We start from the raw sequence: 15788 nt of genomic DNA, 5'->3' as shown, positions 1-15788 counted from the left end.
ATAGTTCACAGTGATGTTCCATCATGTTCAATGTGAGATTCCATCAGGTTTCACAATGAGATTCCAATATGGTTCACCGTGAGATTCCATCATGTTTCAGAGTGATATTCCATCATGTTTCACTGTGAGATTCCATCATGGCTCACGGTGAGATTCCATCATGTTTCACAGTGTTATTCCATCATGTTCAATGTGAGATTCCATCAAGTTTCACAGTGAGATTCCGTCATGTTTCACAGTGAGATTACATCATGTTTCACAGTGAGATTACATCATGTTTCACGGTGATATTCCATCATTTTTTTCTGTGAGATTCCATCATATTTCACGGTGAGATTCCATCATGTTTCACAGTGAGACTCCATCATGGTTCACGGTGAGATTCCATCATCTTTCACTGTGAGATTCCATCATGTTTCATTGTGAGATTTTGTCTTGTTTCACAGTGAGATTCCGTCATGTTTCACAGTGAGATTACATCATGTTTCACGGTGATATTCCATCATTTTTTTCAGTGAGATTCCATCATAGTTCACGGTGAGATTCCATCATGTTTCACAGTGAGATTCCATCATAGTTCACAGTGATGTTCCATCATGTTCAATGTGAGATTCCGTCAGGTTTCACAGTGAGATTCCATCATGGTTCACCGTGAGATTCCATCATGTTTCAGAGTGATATTCCATCATGTTTCACTGTGAGATTCCATCATGGCTCACGGTGAGATTCCATCATGTTTCACAGTGAGATTCCATCATGTTCACTGTGAGATTCCATCAAGTTTCACAGTGAGATTCCGTCAAGTTTCACGGTGAGATTACATCATGTTTCACGGTGACATTCCATCAGGTTTCACAGTGACATTCTACCATGTTCACTGTGAGATTCCATCATGTTTCATGGTGAGATTCCATCATGTTTCACTGTGAGATTCCATCATGTTTCACAGTGAGATTCCATCATTTCTTCAGAGTCAGATTCCATCATGTTTCACGGTGATATTCCATCATTTTTAACTGTGAGATTCCATCATCTTTCACAATGAGATTCCATTATGTCTCAAGGTGCGATTCCATCATGTTTTACAGTGAGATTCCATCATATTTCACAGTGAGATTCCATCATGTGTCACAGTGAGATTCCATCTGGTTTCACAGTGAGAATCCGTCAAGTTTCACGGTGACATTCCATCAGGTTTCACAGTGAGATTCTACCATGTTCACTGTGAGATTCCATCATGTTTCACGGTGAGATTCCATCATGTTTCATTCTGAGATTTCGTCTTGTTTCACATTGAGATTCCATCATGTTTCACAGTGAGATTACATCAGGTCTCACTGTGCGATTTTGTCATGTTTCACAGTGAGATTCCATCAAGTTTCTCAGTGAGCTTTCATCATTGTTCACGGTGATGTTCCATCATGTTTCACAGTGAGATTCCATCATGTTTCACAGTGGGATTCCATCATGTTTCACGGTGACATTCCATCAGGTTTCACAGTGAGATTCTACCATGTTCACTGTGAGATCCCATCATGTTTCACAGTAAGATACCATCATGTTTCACAGTGAGATTCCATCATGATTCACAGTGATGTTCCATCATGTTTCACAGTGAGATTCCATCATGTTTCACAGTGTGATTCCATCATGATTCACGGTGATGTTCCATCATGATTCACAGTGTTGTTCCATCATGTTTCACAGTGAGATTCCATCATGATTCACAGTGATGTTCCATCATGTTTCACAGTGAGATTCCATCATGTTTCTCAGTGAGAATCCATCATATTTCTCAGTGTGAATTCATCATGTTTCACATTGAGATTCCACCATGTTTCACATTGAGATTCCATCACGTTTCACAGTGAAACTCCATCATGTTTCACAGTGAGATTACCTCATGTTTCACAGTGAGATTCGATCATATTTCACAGTGAGATTCCATCATGTGTCACAGTGAGATTCCATCTGGTTTCACTGTGAGATTCCGTCAAGTTTCACGGTGAGATTACATCATGTTTCACGGTGACATTCCATCAGGTTTCACAGTGAGATTCAACCATGTTCACTGTAAGATTCCATCATGTTTCACGATGAGATTCCATCATGTTTCACTGTGAGATTCCATCATGTTTAACAGTGAGATTCCATCATTTTTCACTGTGAGATTCCATCATGTTTCACAATGCCATTCCATCATGTTTCACAGTGAGATTCCATCATTTCTTCAGAGTCAGATTCCATCATGTTTCACGGTGATATTCCATCATTTTTAACTGTGAGATTCCATCACCTTTCACAATGAGATTCCATTATGTCTCAAGGTGCGATTCCATCATGTTTTACAGTGAGATTCCATCATGTGTCACAGTGAGATTCCACCTGGTTTCACAGTGAGAATCTGTCAAGTTTCACGGTGACATTCCATCAGGTTTCACAGTGAGATTCTACCATGTTCACTGTGAGATTCCATCATGTTTCACGGTGAGATTCCATCATGTTTCATTCTGAGATTTCGTCTTGTTTCTCAGTGAGATTCCATCAAGTTTCTCAGTGAGCTTTCATCATTGTCCACGGTGATGTTCCATCATGTTTCACAGTGAGATTCCATCATGTTTCACAGTGGGATTTCATCATGTTTCAGAGTGTGACTCTGTCATGGTTCACGGTGAGATTACATCATGTTTCACGGTGACATTCCATCATGTTTCACAGTGAGATTCTACCATGTTCACTGTGAGATCCCATCATGTTTCACAGTGAGATACCATCATGTTTCACAGTGAGATTCCATCATGATTCACAGTGATGTTCCATCATGTTTCACTGTGAGATTCCATCATGTTTCACAGTGAGATTCCATCATGTTTCACTGTGAGATTCCATCATGTTTCACAGTGAAACTCCATCATGTTTCAAGGTAAGATTCCATCATGTTTCACTGTGAGATTCCATCATGTTTCACAGTGAGATTCCATCATGTTTCACAATGAGATTCCGTCAAGTTTCACGGTGAGATTACATCATGTTTGACGGTGACATTCCATTAGGTTTCACAGTGAGATTGCACCACGTTCACTGTGAGATTCCATCAAGTTTTATAGTGAGATTCCATTATGTTCAAGGTCATATTCCGTCAGGTTTCACAGTGAGATTCCATCATGTTTCGCAGTGAGATTCCATCATGTTTCACAGTGAGATACCATCATGTTTCACAGTGAGATTCCATCATGATTCACAGTGATGATCCATCATGATTCACAGTGAGATTCCATCATGTTTCACAGTGAGATTCCATGATGTTTCACTGTGATATTCCATCATGTTTCACTGTGAGATTCCATCATGTTTCATGGACAGATACCATCATGTTTCACAGTGAGATTCCATCATGTTTCACTGTGACATTCCATCATGTTTCTCGGTGAGATTCCATCATGTTTCACAGTAAGATCCCATCATGTTTCACGGTGAGATTACATCATGTTTCAGAGTGAAATTCAATCATGATTCACAGTGAGATTTCATCATGTTTCACGGTGATATTCCACCATTTTTTGCTGTGAGAATCCATCATAGTTCACTGGGATATTCCATCATGTTTCACTGTGAGATTCCATCATGTTTCATGGTGATGTTCCATCATGTTTCACAGTGAAAATCCATCACGTTTCACAGATATATTCCATCATGTTTCACAGTGAGATTCCGTCATATTTCAGAGTGAGATTCCATCATGGTTCCCAGTGAGATTCCATCATAACTCATGGTGCGATTCCATAATTTTTCAGACAAGATTCCATCATGGTGCACGGTGAGATTCCATCGTGGTTCGTGGTGAGAGTCCATCATGGTTCCTGGTGAAATTCCATCACGTTTCACAGTGAGACTCCATCATGTTTCACGGTGATATTCCATCATGTTTCACAGTGAGTCTCCAATACATTTCACATTGATATTCCATCATGTTTCACGTTGAGATTCCATCGTGTTTCACAAGGAGTTCCATCATGGTTCATTGTCATATTCTATCATGTTTCACGGTGAGATTCCATCAGGTTTCTCAGTGAGATCCCATCATGTTTCACTATGAGATTTCGTCAAGTTTAACAGTGAGATTCCGTCATGATTCCCAGTGAGATTCCATCATGGTTCACGGTGAGATTCCATCATGTTTCACACTGAGATTCCATCATGGTCCAAGGTGCCATTCCATCGTGTTTCATAATGAGATTCCATCGTGGTCCACGGTGCGATTCCATCATGGTTAATGGTGAGATTCTATCATGGTTCACGGTGAGATTTCATCATGTTTCACAGTTAGATTCCATCATTTCTTCCTGTGAGATTCCATCATAGTTCACGGTGAGATTCCATCATGTTTCACGGTGAGATTCCATCATGTTTCACTGTGAGATTCCACCTGGTTTCACAGTGAGAGCCCATCATGTTTCACTGTGAGATTCCATCAGGTTTCACAGTGACCTTCCATCATGTTTCTCAGTGAGATTCCATCATGTTTCACAGTGAGATTCCATCATGTTTCACAGTGGGATTCCATCATGTTTGAGAGTGAGATTCTGGCATGGTTCACGGTGAGATTGCGTCATTTTTCAAGGTGATGTTCCATCATGTTTCACAGTGAGATTCCATCATGTTTCACAGGGAGATTTCATTATGTTTCACAGGGAGATTCCATCAAGTTTCTCAGTGAGCTTTCATCATTGTTCACGGTGATGTTCCATCATGTTTCACAGTGAGATTCCATCATGTTTCACAGTGGGATTTCATCATGTTTCAGAGTGAGACTCTGTCATGGTTCACAGTGAGATTACATCATGTTTCACGGTGACATTCCATCAGGTTTCACAGTGAGATTCTACCATGTTCACTGTGAGATTCCATCATGTTTCACAATGAGATACCATCATGATTCACAGTGATGTTCCATCATGTTCACTGTGAGATTCCATCATGTTTCATTGTGAGATTTCGTCTTGTTTCACATTGAGATTCCATCATGTTTCACAGTGATGTTCCATTATGTTTCACAGGGAGATTTCATTATGTTTCACAGTGAGATTCCATCAAGTTTCTCAGTGAGCTTTCATCATTGTTCACGGTGATGTTCCATCATGTTTCACAGTGAGATTCCATCATGTTTCACAGTGGGATTTCATCATGTTTCAGAGTGAGACTCTGTCATGTTTCACGGTGAGATTACATCATGTTTCACGGTGACATTCCATCAGGTTTCACAGTGAGTTTCTACCATGTTCACTGTGAGATTCCATCATGTTTCACAATGAGATACCATCATGATTCACAGTGATGTTCCATCATGTTCACTGTGAGATTCCATCATGTTTCATTGTGAGATTTTGTCTTGTTTCACAGTGAGATTCCGTCATGTTTCACAGTGAGATTACATCATGTTTCACGGTGATAATCCATCATTTTTTTCTGTGAGATTCCATCATAGTTCACGGTGAGATTCCATCATGTTTCACTGTGAGATTCCATCATAGTTCACAGTGATGTTCCATCATGTTCAATGTGAGATTCCATCAGGTTTCACAATGAGATTCCAATATGGTTCACCGTGAGATTCCATCATGTTTCACAGTGATATTCCATCATGTTTCACTGTGAGATTCCATCATGGCTCACGGTGAGATTCCATCATGTTTCACAGTGTTATTCCATCATGTTCAATGTGAGATTCCATCAAGTTTCACAGTGAGATTCCGTCATGTTTCACAGTGAGATTACATCATGTTTCACAGTGAGATTACATCATGTTTCACGGTGATATTCCATCATTTTTTTCTGTGAGATTCCATCATATTTCACGGTGAGATTCCATCATGTTTCACAGTGAGACTCCATCATGGTTCACGGTGAGATTCCATCATCTTTCACTGTGAGATTCCATCATGTTTCATTGTGAGATTTTGTCTTGTTTCACAGTGAGATTCCGTCATGTTTCACAGTGAGATTACATCATGTTTCACGGTGATATTCCATCATTTTTTTCTGTGAGATTCCATCATAGTTCACGGTGAGATTCCATCATGTTTCACAGTGAGATTCCATCATAGTTCACAGTGATGTTCCATCATGTTCAATGTGAGATTCCGTCAGGTTTCACAGTGAGATTCCATCATGGTTCACCGTGAGATTCCATCATGTTTCAGAGTGATATTCCATCATGTTTCACTGTGAGATTCCATCATGGCTCACGGTGAGATTCCATCATGTTTCACAGTGAGATTCCATCATGTTCACTGTGAGATTCCATCAAGTTTCACAGTGAGATTCCGTCAGGTTTCACGGTGAGATTACATCATGTTTCACGGTGACATTCCATCAGGTTTCACAGTGAGATTCTACCATGTTCACTGTGAGATTCCATCATGTTTCACTGTGAGATTCCATCATGTTTCACTGTGAGATTCCATCATGTTTCACTGTGAGATTCCATCATTTCTTCAGAGTCAGATTCCATCATGTTTCACGGTGATATTCCATCATTTTTAACTGTGAGATTCCATCATCTTTCACAATGAGATTCCATTATGTCTCAAGGTGCGATTCCATCATGTTTTACAGTGAGATTCCATCATATTTCACAGTGAGATTCCATCATGTGTCACAGTGAGATTCCATCTGGTTTCACAGTGAGAATCCGTCAAGTTTCACGGTGACATTCCATCAGGTTTCACAGTGAGATTCTACCATGTTCACTGTGAGATTCCATCATGTTTCACGGTGAGATTCCATCATGTTTCATTCTGAGATTTCGTCTTGTTTCACATTGAGATTCCATCATGTTTCACAGTGAGATTACATCAGGTCTCACTGTGCGATTTTGTCATGTTTCACAGTCAGATTCCATCAAGTTTCTCAGTGAGCTTTCATCATTGTCCACGGTGATGTTCCATCATGTTTCACACTGAGATTCCATCATGTTTCACAGTGGGATTCCATCATGTTTCACGGTGACATTCCATCAGGTTTCACAGTGAGATTCTACCATGTTCACTGTGAGATCCCATCATGTTTCACAGTAAGATACCATCATGTTTCACAGTGAGATTCCATCATGATTCACAGTGATGTTCCATCATGTTTCACAGTGAGATTCCATCATGTTTCACAGTGTGATTCCATCATGATTCACGGTGATGTTCCATCATGATTCACAGTGTTGTTCCATCATGTTTCACAGTGAGATTCCATCATGATTCACAGTGATGTTCCATCATGTTTCACAGTGAGATTCCATCATGTTTCTCAGTGAGATTCCATCATATTTCTCAGTGTGAATTCATCATGTTTCACATTGAGATTCCACCATGTTTCACATTGAGATTCCATCACGTTTCACAGTGAAACTCCATCATGTTTCACAGTGAGATTACCTCATGTTTCACAGTGAGATTCGATCATATTTCACAGTGAGATTCCATCATGTGTCACAGTGAGATTCCATCTGGTTTCACTGTGAGATTCCGTCAAGTTTCACGGTGAGATTACATCATGTTTCACGGTGACATTCCATCAGGTTTCACAGTGAGATTCAACCATGTTCACTGTAAGATTCCATCATGTTTCACGATGAGATTCCATCATGTTTCACTGTGAGATTCCATCATGTTTAACAGTGAGATTCCATCATTTTTCACTGTGAGATTCCATCATGTTTCACAATGCCATTCCATCATGTTTCACAGTGAGATTCCATCATTTCTTCAGAGTCAGATTCCATCATGTTTCACGGTGATATTCCATCATTTTTAACTGTGAGATTCCATCACCTTTCACAATGAGATTCCATTATGTCTCAAGGTGCGATTCCATCATGTTTTACAGTGAGATTCCATCATGTGTCACAGTGAGATTCCACCTGGTTTCACAGTGAGAATCTGTCAAGTTTCACGGTGACATTCCATCAGGTTTCACAGTGAGATTCTACCATGTTCACTGTGAGATTCCATCATGTTTCACGGTGAGATTCCATCATGTTTCATTCTGAGATTTCGTCTTGTTTCTCAGTGAGATTCCATCAAGTTTCTCAGTGAGCTTTCATCATTGTCCACGGTGATGTTCCATCATGTTTCACAGTGAGATTCCATCATGTTTCACAGTGGGATTTCATCATGTTTCAGAGTGTGACTCTGTCATGGTTCACGGTGAGATTACATCATGTTTCACGGTGACATTCCATCAGGTTTCACAGTGAGATTCTACCATGTTCACTGTGAGATCCCATCATGTTTCACAGTGAGATACCATCATGTTTCACAGTGAGATTCCATCATGATTCACAGTGATGTTCCATCATGTTTCACTGTGAGATTCCATCATGTTTCACAGTGAGATTCCATCATGTTTCACTGTGAGATTCCATCATGTTTCACAGTGAAACTCCATCATGTTTCAAGGTAAGATTCCATCATGTTTCACTGTGAGATTCCATCATGTTTCACAGTGAGATTCCATCATGTTTCACAATGAGATTCCGTCAAGTTTCACGGTGAGATTACATCATGTTTCACGGTGACATTCCATTAGGTTTCACAGTGAGATTGCACCACGTTCACTGTGAGATTCCATCAAGTTTTACAGTGAGATTCCATTATGTTCAAGGTCATATTCCATCAGGTTTCACAGTGAGATTCCATCATGTTTCGCAGTGAGATTCCATCATGTTTCACAGTGAGATACCATCATGTTTCACAGTGAGATTCCATCATGATTCACAGTGATGATCCATCATGATTCACAGTGAGATTCCATCATGTTTCACAGTGTGATTCCATCATGATTCACAGTGATATTCCATCATGTTTCACTGTGAGATTCCATCATGATTCACAGTGATGTTCCATCATGTTTCACTGTGAGATTCCATCATGTTTCACAGTGAGATTCCATCATGTTTCACTGTGAGATTCCATCATGTTTCACAGTGAAACTCCATCATGTTTCAAGGAAAGATTCCATCATGTTTCACAGTGAGATTCCATCATGTTTCACAGTGAGATTCCATCATGTTTCACGGTGAGATTTCATCATTGTTCACAGTGAAGTTCCATCATGTTTCACAGTGAGATTCCGTCATGTTTCACTTTGAGATTCCATCATGTTTCACGTTGATTTTCTGTCATGTTTCACAGTGAGATTCCATCATGTTTCGCAGTGATATTCCAAAACGTTTCACTTTGAGATTCCATCATGTTTCACAGTGATATTCCATCATGTTACACAATGAGATTGCATCATGTTTCACAGTGAGATTCCGTCATGGTTCACGGTGAGATTTCATCATGGTTCACAGTGAAGTTCCATCATGTTTCACAGTGATATTGCTGCATGTTTCACAGTGAGATTTCATCATTTTCTCAGTGAAATTCCATCATGTTTCACAGAGAGATTCCATCATGTTTCGCAGGGATATTCCATCACGTTTCAAGTTGAGATTCCATCAGGTTTCACAGTGAGATTCCATCATGTTTCACAATGAGATTTCATCATGTTTCACAGTGAGATTCCATCATGTTTCTCAGTCAGATTCCATCATGTTTCACAGTGAAAATCCATCATGTTTCACAGTGAGATTCCATCATGTTTCGCAGTGATATTCCATAACGTTTCACTTTGAGATTCCATCATGTTTCACAGTGATGTTCCATCATGTTTCACAGTGAGATTTCATTATGTTTCACAGTGAGATTCCATCAGGTTTCACTGTGAGATTCCATCATGTTTCACGGTGAGATTTCATCATGGTTCACGGTGATGTTCCACCATGTTTCACAGTGAGATTGCTGCATGTTTCACAGTCAGATTCCATCATTTTCTCAGTGAGATTCCATCATGTTTCACAGTGAAACTCCATCATTTTTCTCAGTGAGATTCCATCAAGTTTCACAGTGAAACTCCATTAGGTTTCACAGTGAGAATCCATCATGTTTTGCAGTGATATTCCATCATGTTTCAAGTTGAGATTCCATCAGGTTTCACAGTGAGATTCCATCATGTTTCAAGGTGAGATTCCATCATGTTTCACAGTGAGATTCTATCATGTTCACTGTGAGATTCCATCAGGTTTCACAGTGAAATTCCATTACGTTTCACAGTGAGATTCCATCATGTTTCATGGTGAGATTACATCATGTTTCAGAGTGAGATTAGGTCATGGTTGTCGATGAGATTTCATCACGTTTCACAGTTAGATTCCATCATGTGTCACAGTGAGATTCCATCATGTTTCAGAGTGAGATTCCATCATGTTTCATTGTGATATTCCATCATGTTTCACATTGTGATTCCATTATGTTTCACAGTGAGATTCCATGATGTTTCACTGTGATATTCCATCAGGTTTCACTATGAGATTCCATCATGTTTCATGGACAGATACCATCATGTTTCACAGTGAGATTCCATCATGTTTCACAGTGGGATTCCATCATGTTTGAGAGTGAGATTCTGGCATGGTTCACGGTGAGATTGCGTCATTTTTCAAGGTGATGTTCCATCATGTTTCACAGTGAGATTCCATCATGTTTCACAGGGAGATTTCATTATGTTTCACAGGGAGATTCCATCAAGTTTCTCAGTGAGCTTTCATCATTGTTCACGGTGATGTTCCATCATGTTTCACAGTGAGATTCCATCATGTTTCACAGTGGGATTTCATCATGTTTCAGAGTGAGACTCTGTCATGGTTCACGGTGAGATTACATCATGTTTCACGGTGACATTCCATCAGGTTTCACAGTGAGATTCTACCATGTTCACTGTGAGATTCCATCATGTTTCACAATGAGATACCATCATGATTCACAGTGATGTTCCATCATGTTCACTGTGAGATTCCATCATGTTTCATTGTGAGATTTCGTCTTGTTTCACATTGAGATTCCATCATGTTTCACAGTGATGTTCCATCATGTTTCACAGGGAGATTTCATTATGTTTCACAGTGAGATTCCATCAAGTTTCTCAGTGAGCTTTCATCATTGTTCACGGTGATGTTCCATCATGTTTCACAGTGAGATTCCATCATGTTTCACAGTGGGATTTCATCATGTTTCAGAGTGAGACTCTGTCATGGTTCACGGTGAGATTACATCATGTTTCACGGTGACATTCCATCAGGTTTCACAGTGAGTTTCTACCATGTTCACTGTGAGATTCCATCATGTTTCACAATGAGATACCATCATGATTCACAGTGATGTTCCATCATGTTCACTGTGAGATTCCATCATGTTTCATTGTGAGATTTTGTCTTGTTTCACAGTGAGATTCCGTCATGTTTCACAGTGAGATTACATCATGTTTCACAGTGATAATCCATCATTTTTTTCTGTGAGATTCCATCATAGTTCACGGTGAGATTCCATCATGTTTCACTGTGAGATTCCATCATAGTTCACAGTGATGTTCCATCATGTTCAATGTGAGATTCCATCAGGTTTCACAATGAGATTCCAATATGGTTCACCGTGAGATTCCATCATGTTTCAGAGTGATATTCCATCATGTTTCACTGTGAGATTCCATCATGGCTCACGGTGAGATTCCATCATGTTTCACAGTGTTATTCCATCATGTTCAATGTGAGATTCCATCAAGTTTCACAGTGAGATTCCGTCATGTTTCACAGTGAGATTACATCATGTTTCACAGTGAGATTACATCATGTTTCACGGTGATATTCCATCATTTTTTTCTGTGAGATTCCATCATATTTCACGGTGAGATTCCATCATGTTTCACAGTGAGACTCCATCATGGTTCACGGTGAGATTCCATCATCTTTCACTGTGAGATTCCATCATGTTTCATTGTGAGATTTTGTCTTGTTTCACAGTGAGATTCCGTCATGTTTCACAGTGAGATTACATCATGTTTCACGGTGATATTCCATCATTTTTTTCTGTGAGATTCCATCATAGTTCACGGTGAGATTCCATCATGTTTCACAGTGAGATTCCATCACAGTTCACAGTGATGTTCCATCATGTTCAATGTGAGATTCCATCAGGTTTCACAGTGAGATTCCATCATGGTTCACCGTGAGATTCCATCATGTTTCAGAGTGATATTCCATCATGTTTCACTGTGAGATTCCATCATGGCTCACGGTGAGATTCCATCATGTTTCACAGTGAGATTCCATCATGTTCACTGTGAGATTCCATCAAGTTTCACAGTGAGATTCCGTCAAGTTTCACGGTGAGATTACATCATGTTTCACGGTGACATTCCATCAGGTTTCACAGTGAGATTCTACCATGTTCACTGTGAGATTCCATCATGTTTCATGGTGAGATTCCATCATGTTTCACTGTGAGATTCCATCATGTTTCACAGTGAGATTCCATCATTTCTTCAGAGTCAGATTCCATCATGTTTCACGGTGATATTCCATCATTTGTAACTGTGAGATTCCATCATCTTTCACAATGAGATTCCATTATGTCTCAAGGTGCGATTCCATCATGTTTTACAGTGAGATTCCATCATATTTCACAGTGAGATTCCATCATGTGTCACAGTGAGATTCCATCTGGTTTCACAGTGAGAATCCGTCAAGTTTCACGGTGACATTCCATCAGGTTTCACAGTGAGATTCTACCACGTTCACTGTGAGATTCCATCATGTTTCACGGTGAGATTCCATCATGTTTCATTCTGAGATTTCGTCTTGTTTCACATTGAGATTCCATCATGTTTCACAGTGAGATTACATCAGGTCTCACTGTGCGATTTTGTCATGTTTCACAGTGAGATTCCATCAAGTTTCTCAGTGAGCTTTCATCATTGTCCACGGTGATGTTCCATCATGTTTCACAGTGAGATTCCATCATGTTTCACAGTGAAAATCCATCATGTTTCACAGTGAGATTCCATCATGTTTCGCAGTGATATTCCATAACGTTTCACTTTGAGATTCCATCATGTTTCACAGTGATGTTCCATCATGTTTCACAGTGAGATTTCATTATGTTTCACAGTGAGATTCCATCAGGTTTCACTGTGAGATTCCATCATGTTTCACGGTGAGATTTCATCATGGTTCACGGTGATGTTCCACCATGTTTCACAGTGAGATTGCTGCATGTTTCACAGTCAGATTCCATCATTTTCTCAGTGAGATTCCATCATGTTTCACAGTGAAACTCCATCATTTTTCTCAGTGAGATTCCATCAAGTTTCACAGTGAAACTCCATTAGGTTTCACAGTGAGAATCCATCATGTTTTGCAGTGATATTCCATCATGTTTCAAGTTGAGATTCCATCAGGTTTCACAGTGAGATTCCATCATGTTTCAAGGTGAGATTCCATCATGTTTCACAGTGAGATTCTATCATGTTCACTGTGAGATTCCATCAGGTTTCACAGTGAAATTCCATTACGTTTCACAGTGAGATTCCATCATGTTTCATGGTGAGATTACATCATGTTTCAGAGTGAGATTAGGTCATGGTTGTCGATGAGATTTCATCACGTTTCACAGTTAGATTCCATCATGTGTCACAGTGAGATTCCATCATGTTTCAGAGTGAGATTCCATCATGTTTCATTGTGATATTCCATCATGTTTCACATTGTGATTCCATTATGTTTCACAGTGAGATTCCATGATGTTTCACTGTGATATTCCATCATGTTTCACTATGAGATTCCATCATGTTTCATGGACAGATACCATCATGTTTCACAGTGAGATTCCATCATGTTTCACAGTGGGATTCCATCATGTTTGAGAGTGAGATTCTGGCATGGTTCACGGTGAGATTGCGTCATTTTTCAAGGTGATGTTCCATCATGTTTCACAGTGAGATTCCATCATGTTTCACAGGGAGATTTCATTATGTTTCACAGGGAGATTCCATCAAGTTTCTCAGTGAGCTTTCATCATTGTTCACGGTGATGTTCCATCATGTTTCACAGTGAGATTCCATCATGTTTCACAGTGGGATTTCATCATGTTTCAGAGTGAGACTCTGTCATGGTTCACGGTGAGATTACATCATGTTTCACGGTGACATTCCATCAGGTTTCACAGTGAGATTCTACCATGTTCACTGTGAGATTCCATCATGTTTCACAGTGGGATTTCATCATGTTTCAGAGTGAGACTCTGTCATGGTTCACGGTGAGATTACATCATGTTTCACGGTGACATTCCATCAGGTTTCACAGTGAGATTCTACCATGTTCACTGTGAGATTCCATCAGGTTTCACAATGAGATACCATCATGATTCACAGTGATGTTCCATCATGTTCACTGTGAGATTCCATCATGTTTCATTGTGAGATTTCGTCTTGTTTCACATTGAGATTCCATCATGTTTCACAGTGATGTTCCATCATGTTTCACAGGGAGATTTCATTATGTTTCACAGTGAGATTCCATCAAGTTTCTCAGTGAGCTTTCATCATTGTTCACGGTGATGTTCCATCATGTTTCACAGTGAGATTCCATCATGTTTCACAGTGGGATTTCATCATGTTTCAGAGTGAGACTCTGTCATGTTTCACGGTGAGATTACATCATGTTTCACGGTGACATTCCATCAGGTTTCACAGTGAGTTTCTACCATGTTCACTGTGAGATTCCATCATGTTTCACAATGAGATACCATCATGATTCACAGTGATGTTCCATCATGTTCACTGTGAGATTCCATCATGTTTCATTGTGAGATTTTGTCTTGTTTCACAGTGAGATTCCGTCATGTTTCACAGTGAGATTACATCATGTTTCACGGTGATAATCCATCATTTTTTTCTGTGAGATTCCATCATAGTTCACGGTGAGATTCCATCATGTTTCACTGTGAGATTCCATCATAGTTCACAGTGATGTTCCATCATGTTCAATGTGAGATTCCATCAGGTTTCACAATGAGATTCCAATATGGTTCACCGTGAGATTCCATCATGTTTCAGAGTGATATTCCATCATGTTTCACTGTGAGATTCCATCATGGCTCACGGTGAGATTCCATCATGTTTCACAGTGTTATTCCATCATGTTCAATGTGAGATTCCATCAAGTTTCACAGTGAGATTCCGTCATGTTTCACAGTGAGATTACATCATGTTTCACAGTGAGATTACATCATGTTTCACGGTGATATTCCATCATTTTTTTCTGTGAGATTCCATCATATTTCACGGTGAGATTCCATCATGTTTCACAGTGAGATTCCATCATGTTTCATTGTGAGATTTTGTCTTGTTTCACAGTGAGATTCCGTCATGTTTCACAGTGAGATTACATCATGTTTCACAGTGAGATTACATCATGTTTCACGGTGATATTCCATCATTTTTTTCTGTGAGATTCCATCATATTTCACGGTGAGATTCCATCATGTTTCACAGTGAGACTCCATCATGGTTCACGGTGAGATTCCATCATCTTTCACTGTGAGATTCCATCATGTTTCATTGTGAGATTTTGTCTTGTTTCACAGTGAGATTCCGTCATGTTTCACAGTGAGATTACATCATGTTTCACGGTGATATTCCATCATTTTTTTCTGTGAGATTCCATCATAGTTCACGGTGAGATTCCATCATGTTTCACAGTGAGATTCCATCATAGTTCACAGTGATGTTCCATCATGTTCAATGTGAGATTCCGTCAGGTTTCACAGTGAGATTCCATCATGGTTCACCGTGAGATTCCATCATGTTTCAGAGTGATATTCCATCATGTTTCACTGTGAGATTCCATCATGTTCACTGTG

This window comes from Hemiscyllium ocellatum, chromosome 23, assembly GCF_020745735.1.
Source record: "Hemiscyllium ocellatum isolate sHemOce1 chromosome 23, sHemOce1.pat.X.cur, whole genome shotgun sequence".
Lineage (NCBI taxonomy): Eukaryota > Metazoa > Chordata > Chondrichthyes > Orectolobiformes > Hemiscylliidae > Hemiscyllium > Hemiscyllium ocellatum.
This window is presented reverse-complemented; position numbering follows the sequence as displayed.